Genomic DNA, 24,586 nt, shown 5'->3' on the forward strand with positions numbered 1-24,586 from the left:
TGATGAGTTTGGTGTGTTTAATCTTGCTTTGGGCCTCCCTGGTGGCTCAGTGGTAAAGAATCCACCTGCCAATGCAGTAGACATGGGTTTGATCCCTGTGTTGGGAAGATACCCTGGAGAAGGAAATGGTGACCCACTCCAGAATTCTTGCCTGGGAAATCCCATGGACAGAGGACCCTGGTGGATTGCAGTCCGTGGGGTTGCAACAGAGTTGGACACAACTTAGGGACTAAACAATCTTGCTTCATGCTGGTAATTTTTCCTAAGAGGCACTCTGTTTTCCACGTGACAGTCTCAGTTGCCCGCCACAATTCTGGCCTTCACCACACCTTTAAACAGTCAGATGGCATTTGTGGTGGTGCTGCTGGGGGAGTGCGGTCCGGTGACGTGTTGTGTATCTTGGTCCACAGCGGGAGCTTTAGTGGCAAAAACTGACGTCCTGGACTTCTTTCTTCCTTTCGGGTCAAGTCTTTCATTCTGACTCCTCTCTGATCTTTTCTCCCAAACAGCCATGTTTGAGGAATAGTACAGTGCCTTTCTCATGTTTAAGAGATTTGTGACATTAGCAACCTGGGGACATTATTGTCCACAAGAGAATTTATAGGAAGGGAGCAGAAAGATAACATAGGTGCAGATATTGTTTAATGAGCTCTTTCTAGTCCCAGCACTTCCTGTCTCCCTTCCCCCAGCCCAGGAATGCTCCACAGGCCATCGCTTCAAAAGAACCATTCCCCCACAGCACAGCTAAACACTGAGAGTGACAACCTGTCAGGTTCAAGGAACATTTTTAGGAGTTTTTAATTTGGCTCATCACCCTAAGAATTACCAAGAGAAGATGCAAGTGATTCAGGGGTTTTGAATTGACAAATAGGTAAAACTTCTGAGGCTGTTTGTTCCTACCAGGTGTGGTTTGGGGGACCAACCAGTGAAAATACGTATAAGACTTTGGCATTCCTGGTGCTGTTCCTGCATGGTTCAGGGATGCGTCTGTCTAGCGCTTTGTATGGGGCAGAGTCACCACCATCGCCAGGCCTTCTTTTATCCAAGAATGGACTTGGGAGTGGTGACGGCACGATCCAAGAGACGTGAGTTACCCCCCCTCCTTCCTTGTTTCTCTCGCTTTCTTCTTGCCTCCTTCCTTCTCCCTCCATTCTGTTCTCTCCTCCATCCCTTCTTCCTCTCCTTTGTTTTCTCAGCGTTACTTACTGGAGCATCTGCTTTCACCAGGCAGTACACGGTGATGAGCAAAAACAGTGCTAGCCTAGCACTCAGGGAGTGCCTGGTCTCAGGGGAGACAAAGACGCCTCTAATCAAATGTTCATAAAAATAAACACAGAATGCAGAATTATAGTCAGTAGTTTGATGAAGAGGCAGATGACACCAGGAAAACTTAAAGCAAGGGGATCTTCCTGTATACCAGGGAAACTTCAGGATAAGACCATTTCTTGGTAATACTTAAGAAAATCAAGAAGATCAAGAAGTCAGATCTGAGGTTGAATCTCAGCTCCACAATTTACTATTTCAACTTGATCAATGGACTTAAGCTCTTTCAGTCCTAACTTCATATCAGTAAAATGAGGATAATAATATCCACTCCCCAGAGTTTATATGTGGTTGGAAATACTAATTTTGAATCAGTTGGTTGACACAGAATTTAACAAAATTAATCTGTTATTATTAATGCTGTAGTTCAATGAACTAAATTAAAGATACCCTGTGGGTTTATTTTTCCCTGTCATTAAAATACCGTTGACAGCCTAGTTTAGCACATCCCCATTGTTCCCACAGCCTGTCTACTGAAATGTTACAAGAAGTTAACCACTGTCTCCAGCTGTCTTCACACTAATATGGACATTGCCATGGTTTCATTCACTAAGGTAGCTAATGCTTTTGAGATGTGTAATAACCCGTTGACATTTTCAGGGATATTCCCTGAAAAATGCTGCCCGTACTTTTGTCTCTCTTTCCTAACTTTTCTTTCTGTTTACTTCCAGGGATCCTTTTGGTCATTGAAAAGTGTCAAATTCTTGCTGGCATTCAGACTGTATATTAATTGCAAGTGTCAGGAACTAAATCATGCAGACCGAAGAGAAAAAGGGAAGTTACTGACTGATAAAATTGAAAAATTCAGCATCCTCAGGCGTAGCTTGATTCAGGTGCCCTGATGATGTAACAAGGAAGGTTCTCTGCCTTCCCCCGCTCTCCTCTTGGTTTCCATCTTGGGCAGGGTTCCCCTTCACAGTGGCTCAGCTGCAGGTTTACCTTCCATCAGCTGAGCATCTTCAGTGGGGAGGAAAGTGGTCCCTTCTCAGTAGTTCCAGCAAAAGTTCCTGGGCTGGCTCTCATCGGATCCCCATGCCAGTCACTGAATTTGCACCGTGTTGTTATCAGCAAAGCCCAACTCGCCTGCCTGCTGTTGGGGCTAGTGGATGAAGGCAGGACATCCGAGGGCTATGATCTCAGAGAGTGGGGTAGAATGGCTTCCAGAGGAAGATTAGTGATATTACTGCCAGGAAGTAGTAAATGTACAGAAAACACCCAGATCAAACAAACAGAAGCAGAAATCCACTTACAGATAAAAAGAAAGTTTAAACCACCCTTATTCCTACTTTTGGAGCTTCCCTGGTGACTCTGACAGTAAAGAAGCTACCTCCAATGCAGGAGACCTAGGTTCAACCCCTGGGTCCGGAAGATCCCCTGGAGAAGGAAATGGCAACCCACTCCAGTATTCTTGCCTGGAGAATTCCATGGACAGAGGAGCCTGGTGGGCTACAGTTCACGGGGTCACAAAGAGTCAAACATGACTGAACAACTTTCACTTTCGCTTTTCACATTCCTGCTTTTGATGTAGGTGGGAGTGGAATTGTTGATGAGATGACATCCAGGCTTAGTACCTGCTAAGTCTTGACTGTATGCCAGGCAGCAGGCTGTACCCTTCTGTATCTTACTTCTGATATTCACAATAACCCTATAAGGTAAGTGTTAAAATCCTCCTTCAATAGATGAGGAAACTGACATCCAGTGAACTTGTGTAACTGGTTCAAAGCCGAATAGGTAGTCAGTGGTAGATGTAGGTGTTAGCCCCCAGCTTCCTACTTCAGAGCCCATGTTTCAGAGGCATAAGATCTCTGATCTTCTTGTTGCCCTGCAGTGGTGCCCAGGCCATGCCAAGTAGCCCTTCAGGCCCAAGGCAGCACAGAGCCGTGCCAGTCATGCCTAGATGACTGGCATATTTTCCTGTGGATGTAGAATACTCTTTTCTAGGACAAGGTTTTGAAAGCCAGGACTTTAGAATTGTGTTGCAGGTATGGGCACCGCCTATCCCTGGATGACTCATGGAAGGCCTCACATTCTCAGTTTTCTCTGTAAATCGGTGACAGAACTCTTATAGTGTTGGGAAATTAATTGGTCTGCAAAATTACATGTACTGAGTGTCACATCAGAGATTTGAAAAATCGGTCTCAACACTCAATCCTGGACTGCTCAAGTTATTTTGGCTAGGGTAAGCTCCTACTGCCATAACAAAATACTAGAGTCTGAGTGCCTTCAACAACAGACATTTATTTTCTCACCGTTTACAGGGCTGGAAATCAGAAATCATAGTGCCCACATGGTGCAAGCTCTCTGCCTGGCTTGCAGGAGGCCACCTCCTTGCTGTGTCCTCATGTGTCAGTGAGAATGAGAAGCAGCTCCCTGGGGTCTCTTCTTATGAGAACGCTAATCCTATCATATAAGGGCCCCACCCCGTGACCACATTTAACCTCAAATACCTCCATAAATTTCCTGGAGAAGGGAACAGCTACCCACTCCAGTATTCTGGCCCAGAGAATTCCATGGGCTGTCTAGTGCGTGAGGTCGCCAAGAGTCAGACACGATTGAGCGACTTTCACTTCACCTCCATAAAGGCCCTGTCTTCGTATACAGTCACTTTGGAGTTTAGGGTTTCAGTGTATGCATTTTGGGGGGATCCATTCAGTCAGTAGAAAATTAGATATTAGTGGTTTTGTATGAACCACACGTCTGCATTGCTGTTTCCCTCTAACCCTTTATGTCTATTAATGGCACTGAATAAGAGGGCTTGGTATAGGGTATTTCCTTTTTTTTTTGGCTGCGCCGCATGGCATGCAGGGCCTCCTGCAGGAGAAACATGAAGTCTCAACCCCTGGACTGCCAGAGAAGTCCCTAGAGTGTTTCCTAATGTGTGTGCACGCACACATGTGCTCAGATGTGTTTGACTCTTTTGTAAGCCCATGGATTGTAGCCCACCAGTTTCCACTGTTTGTGGAATTTCCCAGGCAAGAATACCAAAGTGGGTAGCCATTTCTTTTTCCAGGGAATCTTCCTGACCCGGGATTGAACCAGCGTCTCCTGCACTGGCAGGAGGATTTTTCACCACTGTACTACCTAGACTTTGTGTTCCCTAATATTTACTTGTTTCTTTTGGGTAAAGGGATTTAAAAATTACTCATTCACACTCCTAGTTAGAGTAACAGGTTTTAGAAAATGACAAACATGTGGGCATTCACTCTACAAATCCAGATGTGCGATGTATAGAAATAGAAGTGTTAACAAAGGGTCTGAAAACTCAGAGTTGAAAATAATCCAGGGTCCCTGGTAGGTGTGGGGGGGGGCTTCAGAAAAGTGAATCTTGGTATCACAGGATAAATGGGATTTCAAAGGGTGTAGGGCACAGAGGCTATCTGCTGGCTGGGACACAGTCCTGTATGACAAAACCTGCTGAACCCAAGGAATAGTGTGTGGAGACCAGTGGATGCTGTCTCCCAGCTAATTGAGTCAGAATTTGGAGTCCTTCAACTGCCTGCTCATCTGGATTTTATTTTAGAAACAATGGAAAGCTGTGGAAGGTCTTATGGAAAAGGGGAAGTATCGTAGTTAGACCTTACCTTTGGCCAGGCATATTTTGAAAATATATAGCTTGATTTAGAGGCTACAGTTGGAGGTCTAGCATGTACTATTTCTGCTGTGTAGAATGCCTTTCCTACTGTTGGTGTTCCCACCAAACTACCATTTGCCTTCAAAACATTGTTCTGGAGCAGTGACCACAGTAAAGGTGTTCCTGACCTGTCCAAACAGAATAATCTCTCTGTCCTGTGTCCTTCTCCTATAGGTTATGTGGGCCTATTATACAGGCTTCTATAACACATAATATTATATAATTATGTGTTTACAAATCTCTCCCACTTCTTGAGATGAAGGACCTTGAGAGAAGGACTTGTATTTGTTTTGTTTTGCTTTCAGAGTGGACGGTGCTTGGTACATCGTAGATGTGCTTGACTGTGTTCAACATCATGTATGTTGAACACAACGAAGCTGCACTGAGGCTGCTTGAAAATCAGGAGAGTAGCAAGAAAATGAAAAAGGCTGCATTGTTAGGAAGAGGAAGCAGAGACATACTAACGGTGTTAGAAGACGAGCTGGGGATGATTCTGGATGTTTCTAACTTGGTCATCTGGGTAAATGTCAGTCCCAACAGAGATGTGTGTGCTAAATCGCTTCAGTAGTGTCTGACTCTTTGAGACCCTATGCACTGTAACCCTCCAGGCTCTTCTGTCCGTGGGATTAAGGAGCATGAAAAAAGTTTGGAGGTGAGAGAATGAGTTTGGTTTTTTTCTTTTTGTTACTTAGGAACATTCTAAATGGTGATGTCTGGTAGACAAATGAAAATACAGGTCTGAATTTAGCTTGGTCGTTATCTCAAACCTTTGAAGCCAAGGGTTTGATTGTGATTGCAGAGAGTGAGAAAGTGGGCCAAGAATGTAGCTTTGCAGAATGTTGACTTTTAAGGAAATGGAAGAAACTTTGGGATTAACAAAGGAGAATGGAAGTGAGAAGTCCCAGAAGTAGGAGGAGAATCAGGACAGCTCAGTGTCATAGAATTAAAGAGATGAGAAATGGGGCAAAAGCTAGACCTGTCTCTGGCCAGTGATTTTTATCATGAATCCTTTAATAGTAAGAAAAGCAATAGCAGCAAGAATTAAAAGTAATAGTACTCATCGTCTCCTTAGTACTTGCAGTATTCCAGGCATTTTGCTAAATGCTTTTCCTGCATCTTATTTAATTCACACCTTATGCCTGTTATCCTTAAGTAGACTTGGAAAACCAATCTGATAGGTCGGATAATTTATCTGAGGTCAAACAGCTAAGTACTGGAGCTGGGCATGCTTTGCAAACTTAGAAATACTGCAAAACATGCTAAGCAGTTAATTTTATTTTACTTTTTGGTGGAAGCAAGTCTGCAGATAGTATGGAGATGAAAGTTATCTGAAAAACTTACTTTAGTCATTCTCGTTAACTCAAAAGAGATGTAATTCTTTCTTTCTTGGGTGAGAGGGTAAGTTGATTAGTAACATTTTTTGAACTTCTCATATTAAATCAGCTGATTGAAAATATATCCATCCAGTTGCATATATGTGTATATATACACATTTTTTGGAGTATAGTTGATTTAAATGTTATATCAATTTCAGGTGTATATTCAGTTATATATATGTGGTATTTATTTTAACTTTGTTTTCTTATTTATTTGGCTGTGCCGGATCTTAGTTGCAGCACAGGGGTTCTTCTATCTTTGAGGCATTGTGTGAATTCTTTGTTGTTTCTTATGGGATCCGATTCCCTGACTAGGGATTGAACCCTGGCCCTCCTGCATTGGGAGTACAGAATCTTAGCTACTGGACCACCAGGGAAGTCTCTAACTTTGTTTTCTAAGTTCATTTAAAAATAGCCCTTATTTGTCATTTCCTCTACAGCCTGACTTTTAATATAATAAAGGGCATAATTTAATTGGAAAGAGAAACCTGTATATATTTTTAGCAATTACGTGGTTTAGTGCTTTTATGTAGAGTTGTATACTTACGACACATACACAATAGCAATTCCTGAAAATATTGGCTCATAATTGCTGCACTCTTATGGATGTATTTTCATATATAATTCAGGAAAGAAAAATGATTGCATATGATAGTATTACCACATAAAACTACTGATTTGTGTATTCTATTTTAGTGCATTGCTAATTCTCGAGAGATAGCAGTACAGTAATTTCTAAGAAGCCAGACAGTTTAATTTTGCCCCTGGTGTCAGCTTAAAGCATTGGCATATGTTTGCAGCGGTAGCTGTGGCTGCATCTCATCCTTGGCAGGACACCTTGGAGGAGCAAGGATCATGGTCTGGGCTCACCCAGACAGTTTACTCTTATCCCAGCCTCACCACTGTGGGTTCCTATGTTTTGAGTGGTGAATATCTCCAGCTTTCAGACCATCTGAGATGCGATTGAGATTTCTCAGGAAGAACTGTTATAAGGGAAACAGTAAGGGAAACGAAGGAAAACATGATACTGTATAGAGAAATGGATGAACACAAATTTGTTCATTTGGTTTTTGAACTTTAATTAGGTGAATCTAACCACAGATTGGTTTTCAGGCTGGACTTGAAGACTCATTTATGCCCAGTTTATCTTCCTTCGAACAAAACAAAGAACCCCCAAAAGCAAAAAATGAAAGTCTGCCCTTATTCTGGATCCTGGAAGGGATGAGGAATTGGGGTTGAGATGGGGGCGGGGGGTCAAGACTGGTATGCTTGCTGTTTCTTATCCACCTGGTGGCTTCTTTTTCTGAGTTAATGTTTGTTTTGGAGTCACATGCCAGGTCCTCCACCTTCAAACGCCTTGTGATGCAGAATATGATCCCTTTTGAAACAGTAATATAAATTTGCTTCTACTTCTTCCAATCATGGCTATCCCCACCTTGTTAGAAGTCAGAAAACCTCTTGGAATTTTCATCAAGCGATTGATTTTCATAGTTTCTGTGTCTATAAAGAGGGAAAGAATGAGATTGAAGTTTTTAAACTGAAGATGACTAAAATATTCGCAGACTTGGTGAAATCCATGATCTCTTTACATAAGTATTGGATTTCTTTCAAGGTGCTGTCTTCTTACCGACATACTGTGCAAATAACTGCAGTTTAATATAGAGATATCTTGATGTGGTTAGATTTGGTAAACCCTCTTATCTTTCTGACATGCATCTTTTATTTAAAATGCATAGGCATATGTTCAGAACAAAGTTATTTTCAGTGCATATATATTCATTAGCCTGTGTGTGAAAGAACATTCAAATAACAACCATCTTGATATTTGTTGTCCTTTCAAAGCTTTCTTCTCTCTCCATCTTGGTTTAATTGAACCCTAGACCTGAACTTTTTAACGCATTCCCAGGGAGCCAGGGTACATTCGAATGTCTTGGACTGATACAAAATTGCTTTGTTGATCATATACCCATGCATGATAAGATATGCGTAAGAATAAATCTGGTACAGAAGTATAAATAATACTTATCTTTAAGCCAGCATCTGTCATCTGCTTCAGCAGACAGTGCTTGCTTTCTTCCTAGCACAAAAAGGCCTGAAAGATTTATGGAGCAGCTTTGTTTGTGTTCCATGATGCTTAATCAATTTTTATTAAATTCTAAATTAAAACTTGGCTTTCACTACAGTGACATCTCTGATGTATAGAACAAGGGGCGAGATCATGGTGCCCCGAAAAGGTTAGACATGGGTGATATGAATCCTTGATCTAGTTCTTCCTGCAGAACTTTTGCTAATAACTTTCATAAGTCTGACCAAATCCTTGTAGGCTTGCACAGGAAAAAAATAAATGCAAACCTAACTTTAGACTCTTCAGACTTCTAGAGACAGGGGGGATTTGTGGTTGGTTTTTAATACTCTCATGCATGTTCTAATATCTAAGAAAAGAACACATAAATTATTCCAGTGTGCAGGTAGTGTGCGCACTTTGCATTCAGAATGGTTTGATAGATGAAGGCTCACTACTGCGCTTACTGAGAAGGCTAAAGTTTTTGTAATTGAAGCTTAATATGTTAAAGGTCTGATGGAGGCCTGGGCTTTACAGCCTTTTTTCTGCCTAGTTTACCTTGTAAGTTCGGTGTTTGCAGTTTTCTGGTCTTATTTCATTCAAATGCTTTTTGTTAATATCAGTATATGGTAGGAAGTCCACTCAGAGAAGCCCATTTATAAATGATCATCTTATTTTTGCAACCGTATGTATATAAGAAACTGAGATTCATGGTCAAATTGAATTTTTCTTTTTCAGATGAAAGTTAAAAAAGTTATACCTGTGATTAATTTTCCTAGATCTTGTATCTATAAGGAGATGAAGAATGGGATTTAATTAGAAATTTATTTTTCTGTTGAATACTGATATTTCTGGTTTTGAATTTGCTTTTTCTTACATCTGGTACACACCAGATTAACCTGTACATATTATTCCTTTGGAAACATATGTTTGTGGGCCCCGATCCAAAAGTAGCTTATGTATCTACATATCAAAGTATAAAGTTTCTTGAAGAGAAGTGGGGGTGGACAACTATGAGATTTGTTAATTATTGTTTATTTTCTAGAAAATATGGCAAGCTGTAAACTTAAGATCAGACTATCTGTGTTTTTGAATTAGGTAATATGCTAAGAGAAAAGTGAATTAAAGAAAAATTTGGAAGCCAGTTCTTCCATGCCCAAAGAATATTAATAATTCATGCAGCTCTTTCTCTCCCATCACTTATCTTTTCATTGCCATGTTTGTACTTTTGTCTTACACATTGCCATTTTTTTCGTTGTAAGTGCCAAATGTAGATATAGATGTCCACATTGACATATTCTGTTTATCTACTCACTACCTAAGTCTCGATGTTTCTCTAGCCTTGGTATTGCCTAGTATGCCATGCATATCTAGCTAGGGGTGCAGTCTTTTGATGATCTGGAATTATTCAAAGGCTCTGCCTAGAGCGGTTAAATGGCAGGTTATTTCTGAATACATTTGCCCCTCATTTGCCTAAAATGTATTATATTTGGTGCCTGACTGTATTCTTACCATGTGCCTTCTTTCTCAGCTGCTGCTGATTTAGAAAGACCCTTTGGAATTACTGTAAGAGTAGGGAAGAAGCCCTGGATTACCGAAAATGAAGACAGCCCTGCCCAACTTGATATGCAAATTAGCTTTAAGGATGTGCAGTTGGTCCTGGCTTTCTAACCTTAGAACTGCTTCTTACACGGCGACTTGCCAGGGCTACCACTTTGTGATACTTGCAGCCTGTATAGCTAGGGAGATTGTCTGCTTTCAGTGTTTCTGTGGAGTCATTTTGAGGAGATGAACTGAGGCGTGGGAGAGATTGCCAAATGAGGTGGTGATGATGGCTAAAGAGACTTGGACTTAGGGAGTGCTTTCTGGCAGAAGTTCAGCTTAGACAGTATCGTGTTTTTGACCATGGTACTTTAGACACTCTGCCAAGTGTTTGTAACAAGATAGGGCTGTTACTATACTTTGCTTTTAACTTTACTTTTGCATACAGTACGCCGTTCTTGTTTTATAAACTGTGTCGCATACTTTTTGTACCTCTATAAACAAGTGAAGCTGTTGAGTTTTTGGATAAAGTTTGAAGCAGTCTTGTGTTGCTTCCTCTTTGCTTTCTGCTCCAAGTTGAGAGCTGAATAGTGAGATCTTTTTTCACACCATTTATAATGCGATGCACATTTTGAAGGCAATTTAAATTCTTTTGGCTCCCCAGCCATATGCTTCAAAATGGAAGCATTATACATGTATGGATAGGGGAATAGGTAGGAAATTGGAGTGTAAAGATATATGGCTGGGTATGTAGTAGGGTAATACTATCCAGAGAGAGAGGTGGGGGCAGGGAGAGTGAGAGAGAGAGGGAGGGAGGAAGGGAGGGAGAAAGAAAGAAGGAAGGGGATGGTTCACTCTCTAGGAATTTTTCCAAAGTTTAGGCCCAGTTTTGCTGAAGAAAATAATATTACAGAAGAAGTTTAAAATGTTTCCACAGGCTATACAAGAACCTTTATACATGCAATTTATATGTCTAATGAGATTTTGGAAATTTACCAGTGTATTATTTGAGAAATTGACAATATAGCCAAGAGGAATGCACTTTAAGGTATTTTTAATGGAAGGACAAAAACTAATATAAGCTAAAACTATAGCCCTGTTTTATTATTACATTTTAAATCATTTTGGGGGTGATTTTATTTTTCTCCATTCTTGCTTTGCCCCTCAATTTTTCTCAGTTTATTTCTACATTGGAAAAATGAAGTATAATATTCTCCTTAGCACATAAACTCACTCTGTCTCTCTGGAGATTCTTCTTACTGTTTTCATAATCCATTCTGCCTGGGTAAAAAACACCATATTTCTCCGGTATTCTGAAAATAATTTTTACTTTGCTTAAATGGAAATATCCTGCTTCTGAAGTTTCTCACTATAACCATGTAAGTTTCTTGTGGTTATGCCACATTGCTCACAAAGAATATTGTTATCAATTAATTTGGTTGATGTTTGGATTGATATATTTATGTATATTTATGTTATGCCAGGGACCCCTTTCTCATTCTCATTTAAACCTATCTACCTTATCTTATTTTCTTTCCCTTTTCCATCATAGATAATAATATGATAATAATATGATTCTAATATTAGTTTAGATATAATACATAATTTCTTCTATAACTTTCATTGGAAATGAGAGTGCTGTGTCAATCCAGGTGTTACTATACTTTTTCCTGAAGAATATGTCCTGTAGGTTAAGTATATCTCTGAAGCATTTTTTATTTAGGATAATATTCCTAGAATATATATATAGAGTTAGTTAGTTAGTTGCTCAGTCATGTCCAACTCTTTGTGACCCCATTTTCTGTACCCTGCCAGGCTTTGTGACCGCGCGGACTGTAGCCCACCAGGTTTCTCTGTCCATGGGATTCTCCAGGCAAGAATACTAGAGTGGGTTGCCATTTCCTCCTCCAGGGGATCTTCCTGACCCAGGGATTGAACTCAGGTCTCTGGCATTGCAGGCAGTTTCTTTACCCTCTGAGCCACCAGGGAAGCCCAAGCTTGGGGGGGGGCGGGTTGTCTAAATAAAAGTACACATTAAAGGCATGGATCACAAGTTCCTCAAAAGTCTATAATCCGACAGATTAGGTTAGTAGTGCTAATTTAATAGTAAAAATTAGTAGTTCTAACTTAATTAGTAATTTAATAATAGCAGTTCTAAGTGCCAGGGAGTTACAGAATGGTCAGAGACCAGGAAAAGCTGACCGAGAAAGCAAAGTCCGTACACACGCTTTGCCCATTGGCTTTCAATTGCTCACACACACAGGTACATGGTAGAGTTAGTAAAATAAAGCAGAAAACGTGTATACTGAGTATATGTGTGTGTGTATTTAAATATGTGTGTGTGTGTCTGTATGATTATGCACACATATACACATCTATAGACACACACACGCTCTGTTCTCTTTTGCTCACTGTACACTGTGCATGCAGAAATGATGGGAACACCTTACAAAAATATAATTGTAATTTATATATTATTGTTTTTGTGACTATTTTATAAAAATAGTTTTCAAAGTTAAATTACTGTTCAAACATTTTGAAAATAAAATTTCACAGATCTTTTGAGTTACCTTATGGAGAATCATTTTGTTCTTTACAACAAATTTCTTAATTTTCATTTCTTAGATCTTATGTTATGGGATACATTATTGGGCACTTTTATAGAATACAAATTTCTTATAAACTACATAGTATAACATAACAGCCTTTGAATAATTATCTTGTAGCACACTTTCACCATCAGTTGACTTTATGTTGTTTAGGAAACACATGGGAGACTGGGAATTAGGAAAAAAAAAGAGAGAGGGAAAGAAAAAAAAATTAGTGGGACCTGAATTTCGGTCATTCATTCTTTTATTTTTGAGAAGGGGTGGAAAAGCCCACAGATTCGTATCTCAGTAGAGTGAAGTTGTATTACTGTTTATCTGTACCATTTTCCCCCTGTGGCAAGAGACGTGAAGAATAGACACTCACTTCCAAAGATACCAAGTTCCAAAGCACTGACTCATGAGCCCACAATGAAATCCTAGGATGCAGCCATTTCCTACCTTTGTTTGGAAATGAACTGATTGGACCAGGCGGATGTAAGCCCTCAGCTGCAGAGCTTTACAGAAGGAAATGCTTTTGGTCTCTCTTAGGTACTGGGTGCTGTTGAGCCACTTCTTTATATTTGATAGGGTCAGCCAGTGTGAAAATGTTTTCCTAGTGTGTAGAAAATTCAGAACGGGGTCCTTCTGTGGGTTTGTGCCCATGTAGCCTCTCCCTGATGGCACCCCCTCCTTTTTATGCAGGGCTTTTCCACTGTAAGCTTGTACATCAAGCACATCACGCTGGTTTCCCTCTCTCTAGCTTGGTCTCATTTGTGTTTGCAGTCTCCCCATCTCATGGTGACTTCCGAGGGCTATAAACCCTGGCCCCTGCCTCCCTCTCCTGTCCAGGTCACACTCCACCTGCTCTGTTAGCACCCGCAGCGCTGGCCATCTCACCACTCCTCCAACAGAGCTGAGCTTCAGGCACTTTGCTCTTGCTGTTCTTGCTGCTGAGAAGTCTTTCTTCCCAGGTCCTTGCAGGACTTGTCCCTTCCTGTCATCCAGACAATTAAAGTTAGTCACTCAGTTGTGTCTGACACTTGGTGACCCCATGGACTATAGCCCACTGGGCTCCTTTGTCCATGGAAATCTCCAGGCAAGAATACTGGAGTGGGTTGCCATTATCATCCAGAGGTGGGCTCAGAAAGGCCTTCTCCCATTACTCCACCCTTTTCTACCCCCTGCAAGCCCCTTTGCCCTTACTCCGTTCAACTGTTTCCCATTTGGCTCCCTGACATATTTTATATTCACGTGTTTCCTGGTGTACTGCTTCTCACCTCCAGTAGACTGTGAACCTCTTGTGGGTTGGAACATTGATCATTTAGCACCTTTCTGCCTGGGCCTAGAACATACTAGATCATAGGTATAGTACCTACCACAATACAGAATCTGGCAGATTCATAATGATGTCTGTGGAATAGGCAATGCAGACCTGCCAGAGATGGTGCTCACCTCTGCTATTGGGCCATTTGGCAAGTTCTGTACTTATGGATGCCCTGGCTTTCCCATTTGATGAGCAGGGACTACATTTTGTGCACCTCACAAAGTTTCATGGGATGGCAAGTGAGCTTTAGTCATGAAGAATGAAAGCTCAAACAGAGTTTTTATGAAATGGAGTGCTGAAATAATGTAAGGGTCTGTGCCAGATGGGAAGGGGTATATCTAAGATGCTCAGGATTTTCTGTGTATGTATGTGCTGTTCCTGGACACTTTTTTGGTGATAATGCTTGTGATAAGCCTCTAAGGATGGATGAGGACAAAGCTAAGGATAAGCTTAAGTATAAACTTAAAATTGAAAGATAATTTGGGGGCCATAATATAGCAAGCAGATGAGGACGATGAAAGAAGTTGGCTCTAAAGAGAGCATTTGAAATTCTAGCTTGTTGTCATATTTACCACCTTCCGTTCTCAGACATGATAGTTTCCAGTCAGTAACCTTTCTGGGATTTTCTGAAGTGTGATTTTACCTTGAATGTATCAGAGCTGAAAACAATTGTTTATGTTTATGCAGTTCAGAATTTTGCAGTTTAGTTTGTGTGGGTTAGTGGCCCTACTGTTCAACTGGATGGCAAATCTGTGCTAGGAGGATACCATATGCACAAGTATTTTCTTAAATAATGTTGGCGTTTGCCACTGGTGTTGGGGGAGAAGGGAAAAAAAAATGAGAGTAATTCTGGAAGCCCTCCAGTAAGGGGTTAGGAAGGAATTTAGGGACAAATGCTCCTACTTGGAACACAACACCAAATAGTGGTTTTTTGTGTGTGTGTGTTGTTTTTTTTTTTTAAAGAGAAGCCAAAATTAAACACAGTAGAGTTTACTGTTTGCTAATCAGCATGTGTTTACTTTCTCTTCCAAAACTGAAGTTGCCAACCAATACATTTCCTACCCAGTGCTATGAATCTGTCCAAATAAACATGGGAAGTAGTAAAACAATGACACCACATGAAAAATATATCCTCATTCATTAAATAGAATCCAAAAAATTCTCTGGAATTTAATTCTAGCAATGAAGTGAGAATTGTTTGGTCTACTAAGAGAGGATAGTGACTTCCTGCCTTGGTTCGTCCAGCATGAAAGGATGTGTTTCTGAGTTCCCATACAGCTCTCCATGCGTTGGCCTGAACCTGGAGAGACGTAAGTGGATTATTTCATGTGAACCCCTCACCCACATTCCCAGAGGACTAGAGCATTTGGGGTATAACATTGTTTTATGACAGTTACGAGCATAAGCAGCTTGTAGAATTCAAATAATTTTAATTTCTATCTCCATCACTGACAATTACTGACAAGGAAGTTCTCAAGATGAAATTAAAGCGTCTTCTTTGGGAGATGGCAAACATAAGGAGAAAGAGAAGTTGTAAAGAGATGCTTTTATTTTGTGGTCATTCAACTTTGGAAAATAAATTCAAAAGCAGTAGCTATAATCAACAGTACAGAGAACCTTATGTTCATAAGTATATCAGTTTACTTTAGCTGTTAGCAAGCAGTCCCATATTCAGTCATTGTCTGTACTGTATATGCATATCTTTGTGAAGAAGCTTTGCTATAGAAATGTTAGATGAGATAGACTGATTACTGTGGTATTATTTTTATGGTTTAAATTTGCATTTGAAAGTACCCAGTGTACTCTTCATACTAGAGCCCAGATACCCCTGGAGCTGACTCCTATCTTCTATCAAAACCTGCTTTTAGGAAATCATAAAATATTGTCATTTGCTCTTAAATGTGAGTTTGAATAAATGCGTTGAGCTTTCAGTTTTTCCAGTAGTCATATATGGATGTGAGAGTTGGACTAGAAAGAAAGCTGAGCGCTGAAGAATTAATGCTTTTGAAATTGTGGTGTTGGAGAAGACTCTTGAGAGTCCCTTGGACTGCAAGGAGATCCAATCAGTCCATTCTAAAGGAAATCAGTCCTGAATATTCATTGGAAGGACTGATGCCGAAGCTGAAACTTCAATACTTTGGCCACCCGATGTGAAGAACTGACTCACTGGAAAAGACCCTAATGCTGGGAAAGATTGAAGGCAGGAGGAGAAGGGGACAACAGAGGATGAGATGGTTGGATGGCATCACCAACTCAATGGACGTGAGTTTGAGTAAACTCTGGGAGTTGGTGATGGACAGGGAAGCCTGGTGTGCTGCAGTCCATGGGGTCGCAAAGAATTGGACATGACTGAGCGAATGAACTGAACTGAACTTCAGTAGTAATCACATTAAAAATCTTATGAGTATTGTAGAGTTAAGTAGTTCAAGTTTAAGCCTTGGGGAGAAATGGTGTGATCTAGTAGGAAGAGGGAGAGGGCAATGGCAGCCCACTCCAATACTCTTGCCTGGAAAATCCCATGGGCGGAGGAGCCTGGTGGGCTGCGGTCCATGGGGTCACGAGGAGTCGGACAAGACTGAGTGACTTCACTTTCACTTTTCACTTTCATGCATTGGAGAAGGAAATGGCAACCCACTCCAGTGTTCTTGCCTGGAGAATCTCAGGGATGGGGGAGCCTGGTGGGCTGCTGTCTACGGGGTCGCACAGAGTCGGACATGGCTGAAGCGACTTAGCAGCAGCAGCAGTAGGAAGAGGCATTCTTTCTGATGGCTCTTTTCCTGAAGAAGTGACTTTTTTTCTCTCTGGACAAGTAAAGCCAGCCCCTGATCTTTACTAACAGGCAGGTCCCAGTGATGCTTCTGGGAACAGCAGAACAAAGGGTAGTGGGTTCTTTGAAGGCAATTTAGCAGCTAATTGTTATTCAGGATTACATTTCCAGTCATTCTAGATACTGCAGGACAACAGTGCTTTCTTTTTTTAATAAGAAATTAATTATCTGTACAAATTTACTTCTTGGATTTACTTAGGTAAATGGTATGTAACCAAATAATAATTTTGAGTAAAACTAACAACACAGCACATGAAAACCCAAAGGGGTCTTTTAGGATAAGAAAGCCTGTGTCAAAGTCGTCAACTGAAAGCTTTATAAATATTGGTTGTTGCCCTTGTTATCTAATCTAATCATTTATAGATAAGGAACCTGAGGCCTTTACAGCTAAACGTCTCACCTAGGCTAGGGAGGAAGCAGTCTCGAAGAACCGAGTTCCTAAATACAGAACTTATTCTACTCCACCAGGCTGCCTCCCAGATCTTTTTCTTTAAGTTTCCTGAGCTTGAATTCAAAGGAATAAAATGTAGAAAGTTAGTGATTATTTCCTAAAAATCTAGTGTCAGCAGCTGCTTTCAACATTCAACACATACCTTAGTATATATTGTCAAGCTGTATAAGAAAGCTATTTGTTCTGTGTCACTTTTTCATCTGACAACCGCATATATTTGATATGTACATAGATTTACATACCTATATCTTCCTGGATGTAAGAGAATGGATATATGTGGGAATATTCTGTGTGTGTTTTAAATTGAAGAAGAAAGTGGAAAGATTTTAGAATAGTCATAGATTTCATTTAGCCAATCACTCAGTAGAAGTATGGGCTTCCCTGGTGGCTCACATGGTAAAGAATCTGTCTACAGTGCAGGAGATCTGGATTCAGTCCCTGGGTTGGGAAGATCCCCTTGAGAAGGGAATAGCAATCGACTCCAGTATTTGTGCCTGGAGAATTTCCTGGACAGAGGAGTTGGCGGGGCTACAGTCAGACATGACTGAGCGACTAATACAGTAGGTGTATGGATAGTGGGAATGCGAAGGTCAAAAAAACGGATTCTGTTCTTGACTTTATGGGAATTAGTAAACCTCAAGTAGTTGTCCCTTGGACTGCAAGGCGATCAAATCAGTCAATCATAAAGGAAATCAACCCTGAATATTCATTGGAAGGACTGATGCTGAAGCTGAAACTCCAGTACTTTGGCCACTTGATGTGAAGAGCCGATTCATTAGAAAAGACCCTGATACTGGGAAAGACTGAGGGCAGGAGGAGAAGGGGACAACAGAGGATAAGATGTTTGGCTGGTTTTCCTGACTCAATGGGCATGAATTTGAGCAAGCTCTGGGAGATGGTGGTGGACAGGGAAGCCTGGTGTGCTGCAGTCCGTGTGGTTGCAAAGAGTCCGACATGACTGAGCAACTGAACAACAACAGCAAAGTAACTGTAAGGTATGGATACTGTTTATTTAACTTCTATGCAGAGTACATCATGAGAAACGCTGGACTGGAAGAAACACAAGCTGGAATCAAGATTGCTGGGAGAAATATCAATAACCTCAGATATGCAGATGACACCACCCTTATGGCAGAAAGTGAAGAGGAACTCAAAAGCCTCTTGATGAAAGTGAAAGTGGAGAGTGAAAAAGTTAGCTTAAAGCTCAACATTCAGAAAACGAAGATCATGGCATCCGGTTCCATCACGTTATGGGAAATAGATGGGGAAACAGTGGAAACAGTGTCAGACTTTATTTTTGGGGGCTCCAAAATCACTGCAGATGGTGACTGCAGCCATGAAATTAAAAGACGCTTACTCCTTGGAAGGAAAGTTATGACCAACCTAGATAGCATATTCAAAAGCAGAGACATTACTTTGCCAACAAAAGTTCATCTAGTCAAGGCTATGGTTTTTCCTGTGGTCATGTATGGATGTGAGAGTTGGACTGTGAAGAAGGCTGAACACTGAAGAACTGATGCTTTTGAACTGTGGTGTTGGAGAAGACTCTTGAGAGTCCCTTGGACTGCAAGGAGATCCAACCAGTCCATTCTGAAGGAGATCAGCCCTGGGATTTCTTTGGAGGGAATGATGCTGAAGCTGAAACTCCAGTACTTTGGCCACCTCATGTGAAGAGTTGACTCATTGGAAGAGACTCTGATGCTGGGAGGGACTGGGGGCAGGTGGAGAAGGGGACGACAGAGGATGAGATGGCTGGATGGCATCACTGACTCGATGGACGTGAGTCTGGGTGAACTCCTGGAGTTGGTGATGGACAGGGAGGCCTGGTGTGCTATGATTCATGGGGTCACAAAGAGTCGGACATGACTGAGCGACTGATCTGATCTGATCTGATGGATAGGGAGACAGCCAACCAAGTTTGATGGAAATATGGGAGAAGTTATGATATTGAAATATAGACTCTTATGGGGACAAAAATGAGACAGACCCATGTACCAGATCGGTGAAGGCAGCCGGAATGAAAGTTAACCAGGGGAGGGGAAGTGGTGGTGTTCCAGGAAGATGGAACAGCATGTGTGAAGCCTCAGAGAGCTCAGGATTGGAAATGGTTAGTAAAGGTGGTTTTAGGAATCCCACAAACGAATCAGTCTGACAGTCTTCTAAGTTTCCATTGGAGGTTCTTAAACTGCATGAGAAATTTTTCTCTGGCATAGTGTTTATTCTTTATATTGTTTTTCAATCATCTGAGATTCTCTGTAATGTCCTGTTTGAGTAAAATTATCATTATCGTCAACACCTATCAAGTACCTATCAGTTGTGAAGGACTGTGTAGTAAGACTACCACATTTGAACCCTGATTAAAGGATTTAAATTTTAAAAGATTAGATTGTTTTGGTCTGTTCAAAGAGACCAAGTGTACATCCTTGAAGCTGTTTTTTCCCCTATAATTCTTTGATCTGGTGATTTCACCTCATTATTCCTGTCCTAATTCCCTTGGTTCAGTTTCTTAAAAATGTATTTTGAAATATTTAAGACATACAAAAATACAAGTATTTCTACAAACTCATGCATGCATCAGCCAGTTTAAAATTTTGTTTAAATTTATTTGAATAAATTTAAAATAATTAAAAGTTTAAATGAATGTGTGAATAAAGAAATAAAAATTTGAAATTAGATTAATAAAATCCCTGCATGTCTCTTCTCCCCATCTTATTCCTTCTTATCCTGTTACACCAGGATAAGTGTAAGTGTATTGGGTTCTTGTTCCCAGGACTTTCCTTGCATGTGCATTTTGTAATGTGTTTGATGCTAAGAACTTGAATCTCTCTGCCATCCTATCTAGGGAGGAATTCTCTGACATTTTCTGTGGGATAATTTCTCCTACGTTTGATAGTTCAGTGAGACAGAGGTCTCTAGGCTCCAAACTTCTGTTTCCAAGAGTCACAGAAATTCTTGAGGTATCTTTCCTTGACAAGTAATAGAATAATAAAGCATTGCCTTTGACTCTTGTTTTGGTAATTATAATTGATAGATGCTTTATATATGTTAGATGATATATAAATTTTAGAACAGTTTTCCTTTGGAGTATTTGGGAAGAGTGCTAATGATGACAAAAGTGTCCTCTGGTCATCATTTCAGCTCAAAATTGATAGACTTGAATGAAACAGATATTTAAGTTTACAGGACTAGTGAATTTATTCTGCCTTGAATATAGGCTTATTTTGCAATATATGCAGTTTTGCAAACAGATATTAAAGAATAACTGCAAAAGAACCAAATGCTGAACCTTAAACTTTAAAACCCTCTTTATGATAAATTGTTAGATATTTTTCTTGAAAATTTTTGGAATCACTTTCAAAGAAATTTTTCCACACCTAGAAATTCTAGCTTCCAGATACCCATGAAGGAACAGAAATGGTTTACCTATTCTTTGCAGTTGGAAAGAGAGTATTTTAAAACTACATTTGTGTGGATATCACAGTTGCAGCATAATTTATTATCTTTAGGGCTCAAGTACATGTCTGTAAAGGATCTTTTGAAGAGCAGTAGTAATACAGTTAGTTTAGGAAATGCCACGGCTTCAGCTTCCTGTTCTTTGCCTTGGCCTTCTTAAAAAGTGAAGACTCTGTGCTCCATCCTGTCAAGAGCAAAGGCAGGGTGTCAGCAGAAGGAAGGAGCCGGAGGCAGGCCTGCCCTCTTGACCTGTCCCGCTGGGTGTGTTGATTTGCTCTGTGAGACCTGGCTGTCCTGGGCACTGCGTCAGGGGACCCTGCAAGTAGGTGAGTGCATTCCCGACTTCTGTGATCATAGCCCACTGAAGGGGCAGAATTCACCATGCAGGCCAGTGAATCCATATAAATATCTCAAGTAAGACGAATAGTTCAAATCATGTTAGAAACTTGTCAAAATTTAGGATTCTCTGAATCATTTAAGAGACGTAGAAGATGAATGTGAGGATTTTGTTCCTTAAATTTCTAATTTGAGATTTTCTCAGGTGATGTCTATCTTAGGAAATAATTCCATACTAGGGGCTTGCTGCCTCATCCTCCAAGACATGATCTGCTTCTCTGGGCTTCCTTCTTGGCACCTGCCAACCTTGGTCTTCCATTTCTCAATGCTCATCAGGTGGAATAAATGTGGCGGTTTTCATTTCTTCCTTTCCTTCCCTCGAGCAGGTGAGTGGTGCCCACAGCTGAGTGTATTCTTCAGAAAGCATCTAGGACCACGGTGTGTATTGTGTGTGTGTCAGTGGGCAGGCCAGGCACGCACAGAGTTAAGCCCACGGTCGCTCTATGTTAACGGAACATTTCTCAGTGTAGCCGGGTCGTAATCCCTAAGCAGATGCTTTCCGGGGTCTTGTTATTGTCCAGAAGTGGCTCTTGTATGAGAAAACGCAGCCATGCAGAAACGGCACACACACTATTGACTTGCCCACTGTGGCTTATGGTTTTTCTTTATTCACATCCGTGAATCCTAGGTTTCGTCTCTACCTAGGCAGGGAGCATTGGCACCTTCCTTGGCTCTACACCTTTAACTCGTTAAAAAAAAACAAAACCAAAACTTAGCCATAAACTGGAATCACATCATAACGTTCCCTACTGATAAGAGGTTCTGATTTTCCTTGGGATCTTTTCAGTTTGTTGTTGCTGGCCCAGACCTTGCCCCTTTCTCAAGTCTTTCAGCCGCATCGTGGCCTTTCAAAACCTTTAAGTCCTGTAATACTATATTTTGTGAAGAAGGGAAAAAAATAAGATTTTTTTCCCTCCTTGCTTTTGTTAACCCATTCTTGTTTTAGGCTCCAACAAAAAGGGTTTTTGTTAACTGGAGCTTAAAATCGGCCAGCTTGCAAAGCATTCTCCCTTTTTATGCAGGGAGGATTAGCCTGGCATGTTATGCAGTTCCCTTGTATGAGCCATTCACGTGTCCTGTCAGAAGGTGTATAATTACTCACTTCACCATCAGCAATCATTCTTAAGTTAAAACCTGTTTTAAACCTCTCATTAATATAAATCATACCGGGAAGGTAGAAAATACACCTTCAAAATGAACGAAGTGTTAGAGAGTTAATCTTTTCTTTTCATAATAGACCCAGAGTAAATAATTTTTACTTAGCACTTCTCTCTCTTTGCAATCAAAATAGTTTGTGATAAAAGATCGGGTACGAGGGATTGCATAAACGTGCAGTGTTTTATTCACACAGGATTGGGCTTCCTGCTTGGTGCCAGCCTCGTTTTCTCTCTGTCACCCTTGAACAGTGAAGTGTGTAATCCTCCATTCTTTTAAAGTCAGTCCCCTGACAGAATTTCCCCTCTCTCCCTCTCTCTCTCTCTCTCTCTCTCTCTCTCTCTCTCTCTCACACACACACACACACACACACACACACACACACACAGATTCAGGAGCAAAATGTTTTCATTTTTCATGTCCTTCTTTCAGTGAATGATCCCGGCATGCTTAGCTAACTGTCTGAACTTCTAAACAATGACTCCGAGTATGATTTCCTTCGTGAAAGCACCTCAGGCGAAGGACTCAAGTATCCCTGGTGTGTTTATTCATCTGTGGTGAGTCCTAATGCAGATATGGTAGCTCTGAAGGTACACTCCCGGGACTCATCTACCCGACAGACAGAGGCTGCTGCCACTCTTCCTCCGTGCCTCCCACCCCAGAGTCTCCCTGCCCCCTGCCCCCTGTCAGAGTTGTTCTGGTTGTAGAATGTTCAGTCCAAGTTGGGGCTTTGAGAGGGCACAGTTAGGTCAAATTCTTAAACATCTTGAAAGGCCCAGACATATCTGGCCTTTGCCCACCTCTCCAAATTCATTTCTCACTTTTGTCCCTAGAGCTTCTGGCTCATCATTTTGATAATCTCCTTTCTAAGTTGGCCAAAGACCCCTGCTCCTTTCTACCCAAGGCCATCACTTCTGCTAATTCCATGTCTCCCAGCTAATTTCGACTCATTCTCAGGTCTATATTTAAGCCAATATCCTTTCATTTTTACACATTTTCTTCAATTCAGGGCCAGTGATGTGCCAGAAGTTATTCTAGGTCCTTGAGATTCAGGGTTAATTTGAACAGATGACATTCCTACTCTGATTGGGCTTATATCCTAGGAGAAGCTTTCCACAAAGAAGTCTTCTTGGACATTCCAATCCATGCAGACCCACTTTAGGCTGCACTTCCATAGAACTCGATGATTCTTCATTTTATTTCCTCACACTGAAGGAATAAAGGAATGGCTTTATTCCTTTATCTGTCTGTTCCCAAACATCTTTCTGAATTCTTTTACATCATTCTTCTGCTTTCTGAAACATTACACTAATTAGAAATTTATTGAGATTGATAGACTTTTTCTTAAAAATTAAATGTCAATTACCAAAAGCAGTTGCTTTAATTGATATCATCTGCTCTTCTTTTAGCACCTGACGGACATTACTGGCTGCAGGAATGCGGACAAGGTTGGGTTGAGAGGTGATACTTTTAATGTTTGGCACAGTGAGAAGTCGAAGGGCATGGGGCGCAGGACCTGGATGGGTGTCTGGGTGATGGGAGTGCCCACAGAAAGAGAAGAGGGTTTAGAAGTTAAACTTGGGTTTTTTTCAGGAATTTAAAGAGAGAAAGCTAAGTCCCCCCCTTTCTTTTTTGTCCCATGGGAAACAAAGGAAGGGGACTAAAATTAGTTAATCTTTTATGTGCCAAGGACTTTCCATATGTTACTCCTTTTAAGGCATTATTTTATCTCCTGTTTATATCTAAAAAGTAGGTCTCTTTAATTCCAGAATTAGAACATGTAAAACTGACACTCTGTAGCTTCTTGGTTCTCAATTAATGTCTTATGAATGAATGACTTTATTGTATAAAAACATGTTCTCCATTTTGGCATGAGTCTTCAGGCCAGCTTTCCTCGACTCAGATTTCTTATTGGTATCACAATTGAAATGCATTCAGGGTTGAATTGGGCTTTGTAGACTGGTATGGAAACCTAGTCACTTTGTATGATACTGTTTTGATAGGAGATTTCAGTGTGGGTTCCAGACCACTGACTCACCTATGAGCTTTTGGAGCTCTGTTCCTTAGTAAGTTGGGGATTATCTATATGTGAATGCAGAAATTATATGAAATTAAATCTCATCTGTTCTGTTTCCTTGTACTATTTAGGACGCTTCCTTTCTAATTGAGTTTAAGTGATTCTGTCTTTTCCTGTTTTTTTTTTTTTTTCCCCCCACAAATCTCCCTAAAGCCTTTTTGTAAGTAGATAGTATACCTAATGGGCTTGCCAGGTGGCTCAGCGGTAAAGAATCTGCCTGCCGATGCAGGAGACGCAGCAGGCACGGGTTCAATCCCTGGGTTAGGAAAATCCCCTGGAGGAGGAAATGGCAACCTACTCCAGTATTCTTGCCTGGGAAATCCCATGGACAAAGGAGCCTGTAGGGCTATAGTCCATGGGGTCATAAAGAGTCAGACATGA

General features: G+C 40.9%; 1 protein-coding gene across 20 annotated transcripts in view; it reads left to right on the forward strand.

Moving 5' to 3' along the window:
- NFIB (nuclear factor I B) overlaps positions 1-24,586 on the forward strand; it is a 517,914-nt gene that overhangs the window by 292,619 nt on the left and 200,709 nt on the right. The window contains exon 1 of one of the 20 annotated variants that reach the window (XM_055578060.1): positions 20,776-20,903. The exons of 17 other annotated variants lie outside the window; for them this stretch is intronic. The gene's annotated coding sequence lies outside the window, so the exon portion shown is untranslated. Of the gene's footprint in view, positions 1-20,775; positions 20,904-21,278; positions 21,300-23,557; positions 23,577-24,586 lie in introns of those variants that run through there. 2 more of the 20 variants (XM_055578059.1, XM_055578061.1) reach the window with 2 other exon arrangements.

The sequence above is a fragment of the Bubalus kerabau genome, chromosome 4 (assembly GCF_029407905.1).
Source record: "Bubalus kerabau isolate K-KA32 ecotype Philippines breed swamp buffalo chromosome 4, PCC_UOA_SB_1v2, whole genome shotgun sequence".
NCBI classification, from domain to species: Eukaryota; Metazoa; Chordata; class Mammalia; order Artiodactyla; family Bovidae; genus Bubalus; species Bubalus kerabau.